Source organism: Gorilla gorilla, chromosome 4, assembly GCF_029281585.2.
Source record: "Gorilla gorilla gorilla isolate KB3781 chromosome 4, NHGRI_mGorGor1-v2.1_pri, whole genome shotgun sequence".
In the NCBI taxonomy this organism is placed as follows: domain Eukaryota; kingdom Metazoa; phylum Chordata; class Mammalia; order Primates; family Hominidae; genus Gorilla; species Gorilla gorilla.
The window spans coordinates 168,414,501-168,428,396 of NC_073228.2; the positions used below are offsets into that span (position 1 = coordinate 168,414,501).

Here is a 13,896-nt window from a genome sequence, read left to right on the forward strand (position 1 = left end):
TTAATGTTGTTAGCTAATAATTACTATTTTTTCTTTCTTGTATTTATAATTTTAATTATTCTTGAAGTTTTAATATGTGGTAAAGGCTATATAAAGTAATTTTGAATATAGGAAATGCCCTTGTATTGACGATAATTTTAATAGACATGCCCTTAGAGTTTGATAATTCTGTATATTTGCTGTAGATTTCCAATAGGGGACATTTAACAAGTTAAGAAATATTTCTTTAATCTTATAAATGTGAAACAATGAAGAATAGATTTTGAATATTTATCTGCTTTTTCTGCATCTGGTGAGATGATTTAATGTTGTTTTTCTTCTTCTTTTAACTCTTAATAGAGTGAATTCTATTAATAAAGCTTCAAGTGTTGCCTCATCTCTAAATTTCTGGAATAAATTCTAATTTGTACGTTGTTAATTTAATATTTTGGGTTATACAACCTACTGACACTTGAATCTAGTTTATATTTTCATAGGAGTGCTTGTGTGTTCATATGTGTATCAGTTCGTTCTCATGCTGCTGTAAAGAACTACCTGAGAATGGGTAATTAATAAACAAAAGAGGTTTAATGGACTCACATTTTTGCATAGCTGGGGAGACCTCAGGAAACTTACAATCCTGGCAGCAGGGGAAGAAAGCATGTCCTTCTTCACGTGGTGGCAGGAGAAAGAAGTGCCAGCAGGGGAAATGTGAGACGTTTATAAAACCATCAGATCTCATGAGACTCTCATTATCATAAGAACAGCATGGGGGGAACCACCCCCATGACCTAATCACCTCCCACAAAGTCCTTCCCCCAAGACATGGGGATTACAATTTGGATTACAGTTCAAGGTTAGACTTGGGTGGTGACACAGAGCCAGACCATATCAAGATGAATTGTGTTTGAACTTATTTCTCTAAAATGAACGTGGAGTTTTTCTAAAATTTAATGTTCCAGCTTGATAACATGGATTTTAAAAATTCTCACCTTTAATAATATCTGCCTCTCGTACCATGTTTGAAATGTACCCAAATTTTCTCTAAGTTAATTTGGTAACTTATATTCTTATACATCTGTTGACTTAATTTCGCTCATTTGATTTAGATTGTTAAATTTATTGGTATAAATTTACAAACTTTTCCCAATTTCTTTTTTTAAAAGCCTCATTTATGGCTTTATGATGGTAAGATTCTAAAACAAGTTATTGTGACTCATGGACTTATGCAACTCTTAAAAATGTATCATTACTTCTCTTGATGGCAAAGTCATGGTTCACTTATTATCTCAATCCATTATTTTGCATCAGAAAGAAAATGCTTTTCTTCAAATAAAATAATCAGCATTACTTTTTGGAGTCAAGTAGAAATTTTGCATTTTTTTGAGAAAAAAAAGACAAAATAAGAGACTTTAAAGAAGCTTTGCATTAGAAACTTTGGGCCATTCTCTCAGACCTTGAATGGGTAATCACTCATATTCTCCCTTCAGATTTCAAGTAGAAAAGTAAAGCATTTAGACACATAGAAAAAAAGCAATTTGGAAGGAGAGACAGAAAATGTGTGTTGGGTGTACTATTGTTTCTCTTTCTCTCAAATGAGAGAAATTATTAATCAATTAATTTTCTAGATATTTAGATATTCCTGGTGTTACATGTAGAGGATTACTATAAGCAGCAGCAATGGAATAGTATTTTTGCACATAAAGTCAAGAAAGATAGTTTCAAGATTCTACCATGATCTTGACTGCGACTTTAACCTTTGGTAAGTCACTAACTTATAGTTTTGTCATCCATATCAGGAAGTGATTAAGTTTGTCCATTGGAATTTGGTGGGCAGGCTCTTCAGGCTACTACAGGAAGCTGCAATAAAGCAGTAGAAGCACAGGATATCTACATACATTACCATGCCCCAAATCCCACGAAATTTAACTAAAGAGCACAGCACACAATTCTACCACAAGCCCTTCAAATATTAATGTGTTCTCTTTAATTAATAAAGAAGACAGAAAAACATATTGCAAAAGATACCTGAAGGAGAATAAGCTTGCGATGACCACAGACTTTATCTAAAATCAAATTTCAAATCAGGTAAGAACAGTAAAACCAAACAAAAAGCAAACAATAAAATTAAAGTATATAGGTAAAGCCAAAAAGTAAAACAGGGCATGGTTTGGTCCTAAAATGCTATAGTATTATGTCAAGTTCATTCTCCTTTATGCTAATTTTTTAATCTGAATAGCTTCCTTTTTTCCCCTACATCCTTTGCAAGGTATTACATAGTTTCTCCATGTGTTTAATATTTTCAAAATCCATAATGGTTATGATTTTTACCTGGCATTCTATATATTTTTTCTTATGGTTTTCTTTTCCTGGTTGAATTTTTCTAAGTTATTTGTTTACATTTCTTCACTTTTTAAACTTTAAAAACTAGGAAGAGCGAATAACTACATTGCAATATCTAAGATAACATAACATGAAAGCTCTATACACCTTAACATCAACTATTAAACAATAATAAATTTCCAGAGTAGAAAAAAAGATTCACTAAAAATAGCTGGAATTTAAAATTATATTTTTCAGCCTGTTAATGTATCATATGGAGTAAAAATAAGCCATAGGGAGGAAATGGAAACTCTATCAAATGCCTCTCTATTGCAGTAAACTTAATTATACAGCACACCGTAAAATGACAGTAATATTAGAGAGGAAACGTAGCAATTTCAGATGTGCAGTAACTGCTTTTTACAAGGAAATGAGTTACATCAAGTACATATACCTATACAGTCTAATACTATTTTCCAGCAAGAGCTGGTGGGATTCACAGTCAAGGGGAGGCAAAGATTTAACTAAGCTGAAATCTGATTAGTCCAGGAAGGTTTGCCTATGAAAATCACTGCATGTAAGTGTGTTCTCTTGCTAATACATAATAAGCACCTAACATAAAAATTCACATTCAATTGTTAAATATATATGTATACATATGTATGTAATAGCCTCAATCAAAACCCTTATTAACAGTTTAATTCTTGGCTTTTAAAGAAACTCTGAAGTGCTTTTTGCTACATCTGACCTATGTATACATAACATAGAACTACATCGTAGGAACAACATCCCATTATGAATTTAAGAGAATTAATTGTAATGTTTCTAAAGAAGCTTTGATATATAATCATGCCCAAAAATCTTTCATTTAAAACCTGAAAGATAACAATTGACTTTTTAAATTTTAATTGGAAAGATTATCAAGAAATCTCTGTCTTCTATGATTATTTTCTTTAATTTAAGAAAAATTGGCCAGGCGCGGTGGCTCACGCCTGTAATCCCAGCACTTCGGGAGGCCGGGGCGGGCAGATCACTAGTCAGGAGATTGAGACCGTCCTGGCTAACACGGTGAAACCCCGTCTCTACTAAAAATACAAAAAATTAGCTGGGCATGGTTGCAGGCGCCTGTAGCCCCAGCTACTCGGGAGGGAGGCTGAGGCAGGAGAATGGCCTGAACCCGGGAGGCAGAGCTTGCAGTGAGCCGAGATTGCGCCACTGCACTCCAGCCTGGGCGACAGAGCCAGACTCCGTCTCAAAAAAAAAAAGAAAAATTAACATAATTACATTTATTGGTATGTTGGTATTTTCTTGTTTATTAGATCATTACGTCAGCAATTATAGCCTTGTGTGTGTATATATATGTGTATATATACATTATATACATACATAAATATACATATATGTATATTATATATACATATGTGAATGTATATAATATACGCGCGTGTGTGTGTGTATACATATATATTTTTTGTTTTTTGTGATGGAGTCGCCCTCTGTGGCCCAGGCTGGAGTGCAGTGGCACCATCTCGTCTCACTGCAACATCCGCCTCCCAGGTTCAAGTGATTCTCGTGCCTCAATCTCCTACTTAGCTGGGATTACAGGCATGCGCCACCATGCCTGGCTAGTTTTTGTGTATTTAGTAGAGACAGCGTTTCACCATGTTGGCCAGGCTGGTCTTGAATCCCTGACCTCAGCTGATTTGCCCACCTTGGCCTCCCAAAGTGCTGGGATTACAGGCATGAGCCACCTCACCCAGCCAGCCTCGCATACTTGTAATATATTTTTGCCTAAAGGTTTTTATAAAGTAGGTTTCTTATCACACAAATCATTGTTCAAATGATGGTTTTTCCACTTACTATCTGAATGACCTCAGGGAAATTCTCTAAAACTGAATCTGTTTCTTTTTCTATAAAATTACTGTATTAATGCCCACAAGTTTTATAGTTGTTATCCATGATAGAAATAATGCATGTAAAGTTTCTACTACATTTCTAAGCACATAGTAGGCAGATAACATACTGATAGCTGTTATTTCTTCTATCATCATGTACATGGTGTGGTATACACTAGACTTCATAATTTCATTATTAAGTTTATCTGTTGACCATGGGTAACTCAATCTCTTTGGAATATTCATAAGACCATTTATGTTTATGAGATTTTTGCAAATTCTCCAGATTTTATTAAAAAGAATATGTGCCTTGGTGCTTTGTATGTCAGATACTTATTATCTTACATTAAAACGAAGAGATATAGGGTCGTGTTTCAGGAAACAGAGAAGTATAAGTTGTGGCACAGAATGACAGATTACTAGGTAAAAATGTTACCTGACTGAAGATATAAATCAGTGCTTCTGAAGCTAAGGGAATTGGAGAGGAGGGGTTATAATAACAGGAAAGTGAGTGATTAGAGTGTCCTAATTTTGTGCTCATTGATAAAATAGAAGGATGAAGGGATAGTTTGAGAGGAAGGAGACAAAAGTCAGCTTGAGAGGACACAATAAGCCTCCAGATAACGATGAGAAGTGTACATTGGTGGATGGACATAGTCTGATGCTCCCGGTGATACTGACAAGAGGTTACTGTCAGCTGGTGCAAAAATTATCTCCTTGCTTGTTTGTTATTGCCTAAAATTCTTTGATCAAGAATTACATTTTTTATATATAACACCAGTGGGGTAAAAAGTTCTACGCTTTTGATTGCAGATGTTTTAAAATGATCTGTAAGTAAGTTTATTAAGTTATCTCTTAATATATACACAGATGTATGTCATGGCTTATACCTAAAAACTGCCTGTTTATAATATCACTACTTTCCCTTTTTCCTTTCTTCCCTCTCACTCACCTGCCTACTCACCTAACTTCCTTTCATCCTTCTTGCATATTTACCTGGAGAGGGAGTGTTCATCTCCTCTCTCATGACATATTTATATCTTTGTCTAAAGCCTGTGAATATTAGGACTAAAGACTACATCCCTAATTTCTTGATTTTTCTCTGGGGATATTTGGTATAAAGACAGAAATTTAGTAAGCAGGTGACATTGTAAAATTTGTTAAATAGAATTAATTCCTCTCCATAAATATGAATAAGTGGTTCTTAAAGATAAAATGTCAACTATTGACTCACCTCTTTGATAGGTCATTGGGCACACATGCCATATGGCAAATGTGGTGAAGTTAACACAGGAATAACAGGATACTCTTCCTTGAAGATGCAAATTATGACAAGTTAATTCTAGAATGGCTGAGATAATTAGTAATTGCCTACTCTGAACCTGACAATATATTATGCTGTTTGTATACGTACGTTAACTCTTAAGTTTAGAGCAACTCTGGGATAGTAAGTGGTATGTGGTCCATACTACAAAGAAAAAAAATTTAAAAAAACAAGGGTTCAGTTCACACACAATAGTAAGCAGCAAACTGAGTATAAATGTAAATGTAAATGATTCTTCGATAACCCCAGAGCCAGCCAATGGAACCAATGTTTACCTACTTCAAAATTTTTCATCATCATATAAACAATGATCTATTATATTCATCTGTAAGAGTTATTACAAAAATAAAGATAAAACTCCAAATATATGAAATCAGTGTTTTAGATATCAATTTATTTTTTATTTTCAAAACTGGAATTTATCATTTTTACACTTATGGAATTTGCATAGTCAACAGGAAGATGCTAAAGATACCACTATGTCATTGGACAACTGTGCAGTGCTTTTCAGGTTGAAGGAAAGCATCTATCACCAGCTGCATGAGCTCAGGGGAAAAAAAATGTGTTGCAAGAATTCATTATTTTTCTCCATTTCTAGCCCCTGTTCCTATTCAGGTACAGCAGCACAGATGGTGTTGTGGTAAAGACACATAACACTGTCAGGAGCTATAATATATGACACAAATCTGGCATTCCACATTCCCACAAGTTTCAAGGTTAAGATAGAAACTGGTCACTTTTTTGACATTCAATTAACTTCTTTGTATTTGCATTAAAATATAAAATTATTTTTATGAGAGAATCTTCCCTAATTCATTCATTTCTATGACTCTATGAGTTTATTTTATCAACATAGATCTAATAATATTTTGAATTATTTTAGTGTATCTTGTGTTGTCATAAGTATGCTCTTAAAAGGTATTCAATTAAAAATTGAATTATACCTAAATTAATGAGAGAAGCTTGGTAACGGGGTTAATGGATAATGCTTTTGAAAATTCAAAACTATTATACCTTTCTACTCATATATATATAGTTTTCAAATATATATATATAGTTTTCATATATATGGTTTACTTGAAGTAAGAATATGAATATACTCTCTTTTATCAGTAAATAACAGGTTGTTACAGAGTACGTATATATGAGCATATTCTTTTCTAGAGACTATAAATTGCAAAGTTTCGTAGGATTACAATATTTTCAAAAACTAAATGGTGAGACAATATCCTACTAAGTGTGAAAAGGCAGTAAATTTCAGGGAATAAAGAAAAACATTTGGTCTTCTATAAAGCACATATAGTAATAAACCTAAAATCATAGGCTTTTCATTCCAGATTTTTCCTTTGAAATTCAAACACAAATTCATCTTCTCTGTCTCTCAAGTCTTCATCCAGATGCCCCTTCATCACAGGGAACAGAACAATGAGCCATCTTCCAGTGAAAAAACTAATTAAAGAAATTAAAATATGTATCTGAATATAGATGGTATTTAACTCAACATATGTTAAAGGATATTGGTTAGTGTGCCTTCCCATAAAAGGCTGAATGATTTTTCTCTCTTGGATGTATAAAGCAGAACTGAACCGAAAGACTGAATATGCTTTTAAAAATGAGCACCACTGGGCCGGGTGTGGTGGCTCACACCTGTAATCCCAGCACTTTGGGAGGCTGAGGTGGGTGGATTACCTGAGGTCAGGAGTTCGAGACCAGCCCGGCCAACATGGCGAACACCCGTATCTACTAAAAATACACAAAATTAGCCGGGTGCGGTGGTGGGTGCCTGTAATCCCAGCTAATTGGGAGGCTGAGGCAGGAGAATTGCTTGAACCCAGCAGGCAGAGGTGGCATTGAGCTGACATCGTACCATTGCACTCCAGCCTGAGCGACAGAGTGAGACTCTGTCTCAAAAAAAAAAAAAAAAAAAAAAAAAAAAAAAAGAGCACCACTGGAGTAGAGGCATGAAATTAAGTTGTTTGTCTTTGGAAAGGTAGCTTTAGAGTCCCAAAACACTGAATCACAAAGGCTAATGTTGATAAGGAGCTGGAGGCTGTGTTATGTTTAGAACAATATAAAGGTCTTTTAAAATATTTCTGGACCAAGATAGATTACTGGGCAAATATACTGTTCCTCAAATTCAGTTTCTCAAAGGAAACTAACAAAATTTACTATATTTTTGTGGATATAAAGGGAAATTTAAGGAGAGTAGTGAGTATATTATATATATATATATATATATATATATATATATATATATGTATAATAACAAATCAGGCTCCAAAGATACCCTGAATGACAGAAATGATGGGAGTAAATCTAGGAAGTTGGAATTGATAATTTTCCATCTACATTTCCAACTAACACATGTGGAAGTGCAAATAAAAAACAGCATTAAGTTCTTTCTGTGGGACGTAAACCTGAAATCAACAGTGCCAGAAGTGTTATGTGGTCACCAATAATGTATTTGATATTACTTCATATTAATAGAGTTATGTTGTTCAGAAAAATACTTTGATAGGAACTACATAATTGGGGTTGTATTACTTACATGGTGTTCTCCTTTACCCCCCATTTAGCTTGCAGCATGAAATCCAGTCATACTAAACCTCTATCAGTTTCTCAAAGGCAACGTGTTCTCTTAGGAGGTGGAAAATAATTCTCCCCACTCCCTTGGGTTGAGCCTTCAGATTTTACCTTCAAGACCCCATGATCAAGTCAGTTGTCCCTCTTATGTCTTCCCATTACACTCTACTTGCCAATTCTATCCCTGATCACACTACTTTGTTGTTGTTGGCTGTCTTGTTTGACTTCTCCCATTAGACTGAACTCTTTGGAGGCAGCGCCATGTCTATTCTGTGATCACATTTGCGTCTTCTATTCCTGACAGAGTACCTAGAACAAAAATGGCTATTGAATAAAAGTATTTAAATAAGAAAAGAGATTGTTCAGTCCACTCTGCCTGTGTAGACAACTGTAAAGAAGTGCTCCATTCTGAAACATTGCATGTAGTGTTAAGTACCTGGCTAAAATATGTACCTGGAGGAGAAGCTACCAATAGGGAGAGGGAAAATATTCTATGTAATGACAGAATAGGCACCTTCAATAAGAGAAGCACTAGAAAGAATAAAACATGCTTTTTTTTTTTTTCCTCAGATGACTGTAAACTAGCATGGAAGAAAAAAGATGTTTTCTATGTAGCATGATCAGAGGACATAGGTATTATTAATGGATAGAAGTAATAAAGAAATGGATTCCACTTCAGCATAAGCAAACATCAACTAATGATTAGCCCTGTCATAAAATGACACTGGATCTTGTGGCACAGAATGTTGTTTTCATTAGGATGGCTACTTTTGAGGGGAGGAATGGAAGGAATTGATGAGTTCATGTGTTAGAAAGACTAGAAGGTTTCTCAGTCATATTTAATGTTATGTGGGGTAACTATGTTAAAGGAAAAAGCAGAAGAAATTGGAGTGACAGTTTGGTGACTGCTGTTGTATTTGGAGGTGACATTTGCCAAGCACTTACTGAATACAGGCACCTCGCTGAAGCTTTACCATGAAAATATCAGCGTTTTCTAATATTAGGACTTGATATCTGCTAATCTTGGAAATGTTTGAATTCGCTATTACTATGTGACTCTCCAGATCTGTTTCTAATTTTGTATTTCATTCGAATACATTTTTTTAAAACTTGTGTATTTATTTAATAAATCCTTACACAAAGCTATGTGTCAAAAACATTTCAACACTTTGATAAAAATGAAATCATTTAATCCACATGGTGTGATTTTTATCCCTTATTTGCATAACTGAAGCATAGAGAGGTTAATAGTTTCTATGAGGTCACACAGGTGAAAATAGACAATGCTAGGACTCCAACCCCAGTTCTCCATATGGTTGGGATAATCTGAAGGAGCGCCTCCCAATCAAATGGCCACATGGGGCGCTAGTTCATTCTGTTTAACCATTATATACCATTGTATGAACATCCTGATATAAAGGTTCCAAAGCCTTTATTCCAATTTGTGCTATTTTGTTTTAGGCGTATGTTTTAGAAGAAACATATCATCGCACATTTGTAAATGTATCCAGTCTGATTATGCCTTTTAATTCGTGAGTTTAGTTTGTTTACATTGATTTTCTTTATAGGTACATTTGAGTGTATGTCTACAACCTTATTTCACATTTTCTATTTGTGCCATTTTTTTCTTGACTGTGTTTTTTCTATTTCTGCCTTTTTTTATTAAAGATTTCCATATTCCCTCATTTACATATTTTTTTCTCTCTGCAGATTTAGAAAAGACTCATTCTATATTTTAGTGTTTACAGTTTAATATCCATGCTTAACAATATATCTTGATTTAATAATTTGATGACCAGGTAATACTGCTGTCTTTTCTTGAACATAATAACTTCAGTATGTGTAAACTATTCGGTAATCATTCCTCAACAATTTATTGTTTATATTTTTCCTTAAGCACCACATACACAGACATGTACACATACACACACATAAAATCATATATACAAGTTGTTAGCTACTGAATATTATTAGTTGTTAGCTATTCTAAAAATATCTGTATTCACCATTGTCTTTCTACCTAATGCTTTTCCTCTGTTTGCATTTTTCTTTTAATTAAAATTGATGCTTTAATAATTCCTTTACCAAGAATTTATTCAATGGACTCTTAATCTTTGCATGAATGATTTTAGCTAGAGATAATATTTTAAGCTGCCAGTTATTTTCTCTCTAGCTTTTGAAAGCACTTCTTGCATTTCTTTCAATTGATAAGGACATTTTCCTTTGGTTTAATTATTATTTTTTGCTAGTTAATACGATTTGTCTCTGGATTTTAAAAATTTTAGTTTAGCATGATGTGTACAGTTTCTCTATTATGTGTTTAGGTGGGAATATGTTTATCTATCCTGTTTAGTACTTAGAGTGCCTTCTGAATCAGAATCTCCATGTCCTACCTTGATTCTGAAAAGTTTATTACCAGGTACTTTTTCAAATATGACTTCCAGCTCATTTTTCTGAGACACTGATCAAATTTATGCCGGAGCTCCGTATTTTATACTTTATGTATCTTTAATTTTTTATGTTTATATATTTGTGTTTCTGTGGTGTGTTCTGAGTAGATTCCTCAATATCATTTTGAAATTCAGTCAGTCTTCCCAATGGTGGCAATTGTGTCTTGAGTTTGGTCTGTCTACTGAGGGAAGTTTTTTGTTTTTGTTTTTGTAATTGCAGTGACTACATATTTCTTTATTAAGAGTCCTTATGGGTTCCTTTCCTGTCTTCTTGCTTGTATTTGATCTCTGCTTCATTAAAAAAAAATAGATGTGATTGTCATTTTTTCAGTTGAGCATTGTAAACCATTAATTATTAATGAGTTTTACAATCTTATACATATGAACATTTCATCTTGGGTGAATTCAGGTTCTGGTTGGTGATTTTGAGAGCCACCTACCTACCTTCCTTCCTTCTTTCCTTCCTTCCTTCCTTCCCTCCTTTCTTCCTTCCTTCCTGTCCTTCTTTTCCTTTCTTCCTTCCTCCCTCCTGTGCAGGCTGGAGTGCAGTGGTAGCAATCAGGGCTCACTGCAGCCTCCACCTCCTGGGCTCAAGCCATCCTCCTGCCTTAGCCTCCCAAGTAGCTGGGACTACAGTTACAACCATCACATCCAGCTAATTTTTTGTAGAGCTGGAGTCTCCTTTTCTTTTTTTTCTCTTGCTTTTTTTTTTTTTTTTTTTTTGACAGAGTCTTGCTTTGTTGCCCAGACTGGAGTGTAGTGCTGTGATCTCGACTCGCTGCAACCTCTGCTTCCTGGGTTCAAGTGACTCTTGTGCCTCAGCCTCCCAAGTAGCTGAGACTACAGGCACATACCACCATGCCCAGCTAATTTTTGTATTTTTTTGTAGAGACAGGTTTTCACCATGTTGGCCAGGCTGGTCTTGAACTCCTGACCTCAAGTGATCCGCCCACCTCAGCCTCCCAAATTGCTGGGGTTACAGGTGTGAGCCACCATGCCCAGCCTTATTTTTCATACCTTTCTTCAGCCATTTTGGAACTTGGGTTGTCAGGTTTGTTTTGTGTGGGAGATTCTTTGTAGTTTTTATGTTTCCTTTTTTTTTTTGAGAGGGAGTTTCGCTCTTGTTGCCCAGGCTGGAGTGCAATTACATGATTTCTCCTCACTGCAACCTCTGCCTCCCGGGTTCAAGCGATTATCCTGCCTCAGCCTCCCGAGTAGCTGAGATTACAGGCATGCGCCACCACGCACGGCTAGTTTTGTATTTTTAGCAGAGACAGGGTTTCTCCATGTTGGTCAGGCTGGTCTCGAACTCAGATCACTCAGGTGATCCGCCTGCCTCGGTCTCCCAAAGTGCTGGGATTACAGGTGTGAGCCACCGAGCCGGGCCTATGTTTCCTTTTTAAAATTAATCAGTTTGTTGGTTCGCCTCCAGCTTGCCGTCTGGTGCTTATTCAAGAACTGGGTTTTAGAGTAAAAGTTTGCTACTCTGACCCACAGGAAAGTAACAGAGATGGCCACTAAGCAAGCACAGAACTCGATTCATTTCTTACCTTTGAAAGTGTGGCTTTCTGTTTTCATAATTCCACAAGTTCACATCATCTGTAGCCCAAGAGAGCGCAGTTTTTTTGTTTTGTTAAGCCTCCTCTAATAAGCATCAAGAGCTCTGGGCATCCAATCTTTGCCATAATAAGCAGTAGGCCTGGCTCTATTCATCCATATATGGGAGTACTTTTAATCCCAATGGCCCCAGAGAAACTGACCTCTTGTCACTGCCTGCTTTGGAGCTTTTAATCGCAGAAGGCCAGAGGATGTAGTCTTACTCATCTTCTTATATTTATGGCTCATGAAAATGTCTGTCCAGTTTTTAAGGCCAGCTCTGTCTTTCACATTTTCTCTTTTTCTGTTTTATCTAAAACTGCTTTGTAATGAGGGCAGGGGTTGCATCATAGCGTGATTTTACTGTCTTCCTGGCATGAAATGATGTCTTACTCATCAATTCATCATCTGTGCTTGCTTTTGTTTATGATCATGGAGACTTACTACTATATTTATGTTAGGATAGTGATAAAAAAACAGAATTGGACTTAAAACATAGTAACCTGGTATTGCTATTGAAAAGTCAAATACACATACACTATATAGTAGATTGAATAGAACAGAGCAGTGGGGAAACAGTCATCATGGTGTATTCAAATTTGCATCAGCAAACTGAACTCAGTTTGACAATCACTTTCTAAATGGTAATTCGGTTTCAACGAAACAACACCTTCTGCGGTGAAAAAAAAAAGCAGTATTATTGATATGCATACTATTGGTATAGTTGTTTTCTTTGTAGTCACTTTATAAATGTCTTTTTTTTTTTTTTGGAGATATGTGTGCCTTTATTAGCGGAGCCACTACTTGAGGGAGATGAAGCGTGAGGAGTGGGTGGCCCCAGTGCCAGGCCGGCCGTGCTTCACGGGCTTGTAGGTGATGGAGAACTCGCCCAGGTCGTGGCCGATCATCTCCAGCTTGATCTCCACTTGGTTGAAGATCTTGCCGTTGTAGACGCCCACCCTGCTGCCCGCCATCTCGGGAGGGATGATCATATCCCGCAGGTGCGTCTTCACCACTTCCTGCTTCTCTATGGTCGGCGCCTCCTTCTTGGCCTAGCATAGGCGCCTCAGCAGCGAGTGCGGCTTGCGCCTCAGCATTCCGCCGCAGGCCGTGGTTCAGCCGCCGCAGCTGGCTCAGCTGCTCAAAGGACATGTCCAGCAGCTGGCCCAGGTCCACACCGCGGTAGGTGAACTTGCGGAAGGTCCGCTGCTTCTTCTCTACCTCTGCCATCTTGCCGGATCCTCTGAAAATGATTCCGTAAGTGCCAGAGTCCTTCACATATGGATTTTAACCTAATTCTGTAATGATTTTAATTAGCTGATATATTAAAAACAACGTAAGTTTTTCCCTTCAAGGAAGCCTCAACTTTGAGAAACGGTGAATTACGTGAGGTAAACCTCGTATTTATGTGAGGAAAGCTCTGCACTGGTTTTGATTCTCACATTTTAATTAGCTGATATATTAAAAACAACATAAGTAATTTTTCCCTTCCGGGAAACCTCAACTTTGAGTAACGCTGGATTACGTGAGCTAAACCTCGTAATTATGTGATAAAGGCTAAGTATTGGTTTTGTTTCCCACATTTACGTGAGGAAATTGAGGCACAATGTTAAGTGTCACAAGGTCAAGTAACTAGTAAGGGGCAGGCCAAGATAGAAATCTGTTTGCAGAACTCTTGTGCTTAATGACTAAGAAGCGTGCGCAGATGCAAGGGCCAGACAGGGAAACAAGAGATCCATTTGTACCA

At 36.3% G+C, this 13,896-nt stretch overlaps 1 pseudogene; it reads right to left on the reverse strand.

Annotated features, from left to right (window-relative positions):
* Positions 1 to 12,949: 12,949 nt before the first annotated feature.
* LOC101126523 (small ribosomal subunit protein uS19-like) lies at positions 12,950 to 13,397 on the reverse strand (annotated as a pseudogene).
* Positions 13,398 to 13,896: the final 499 nt, after the last annotated feature.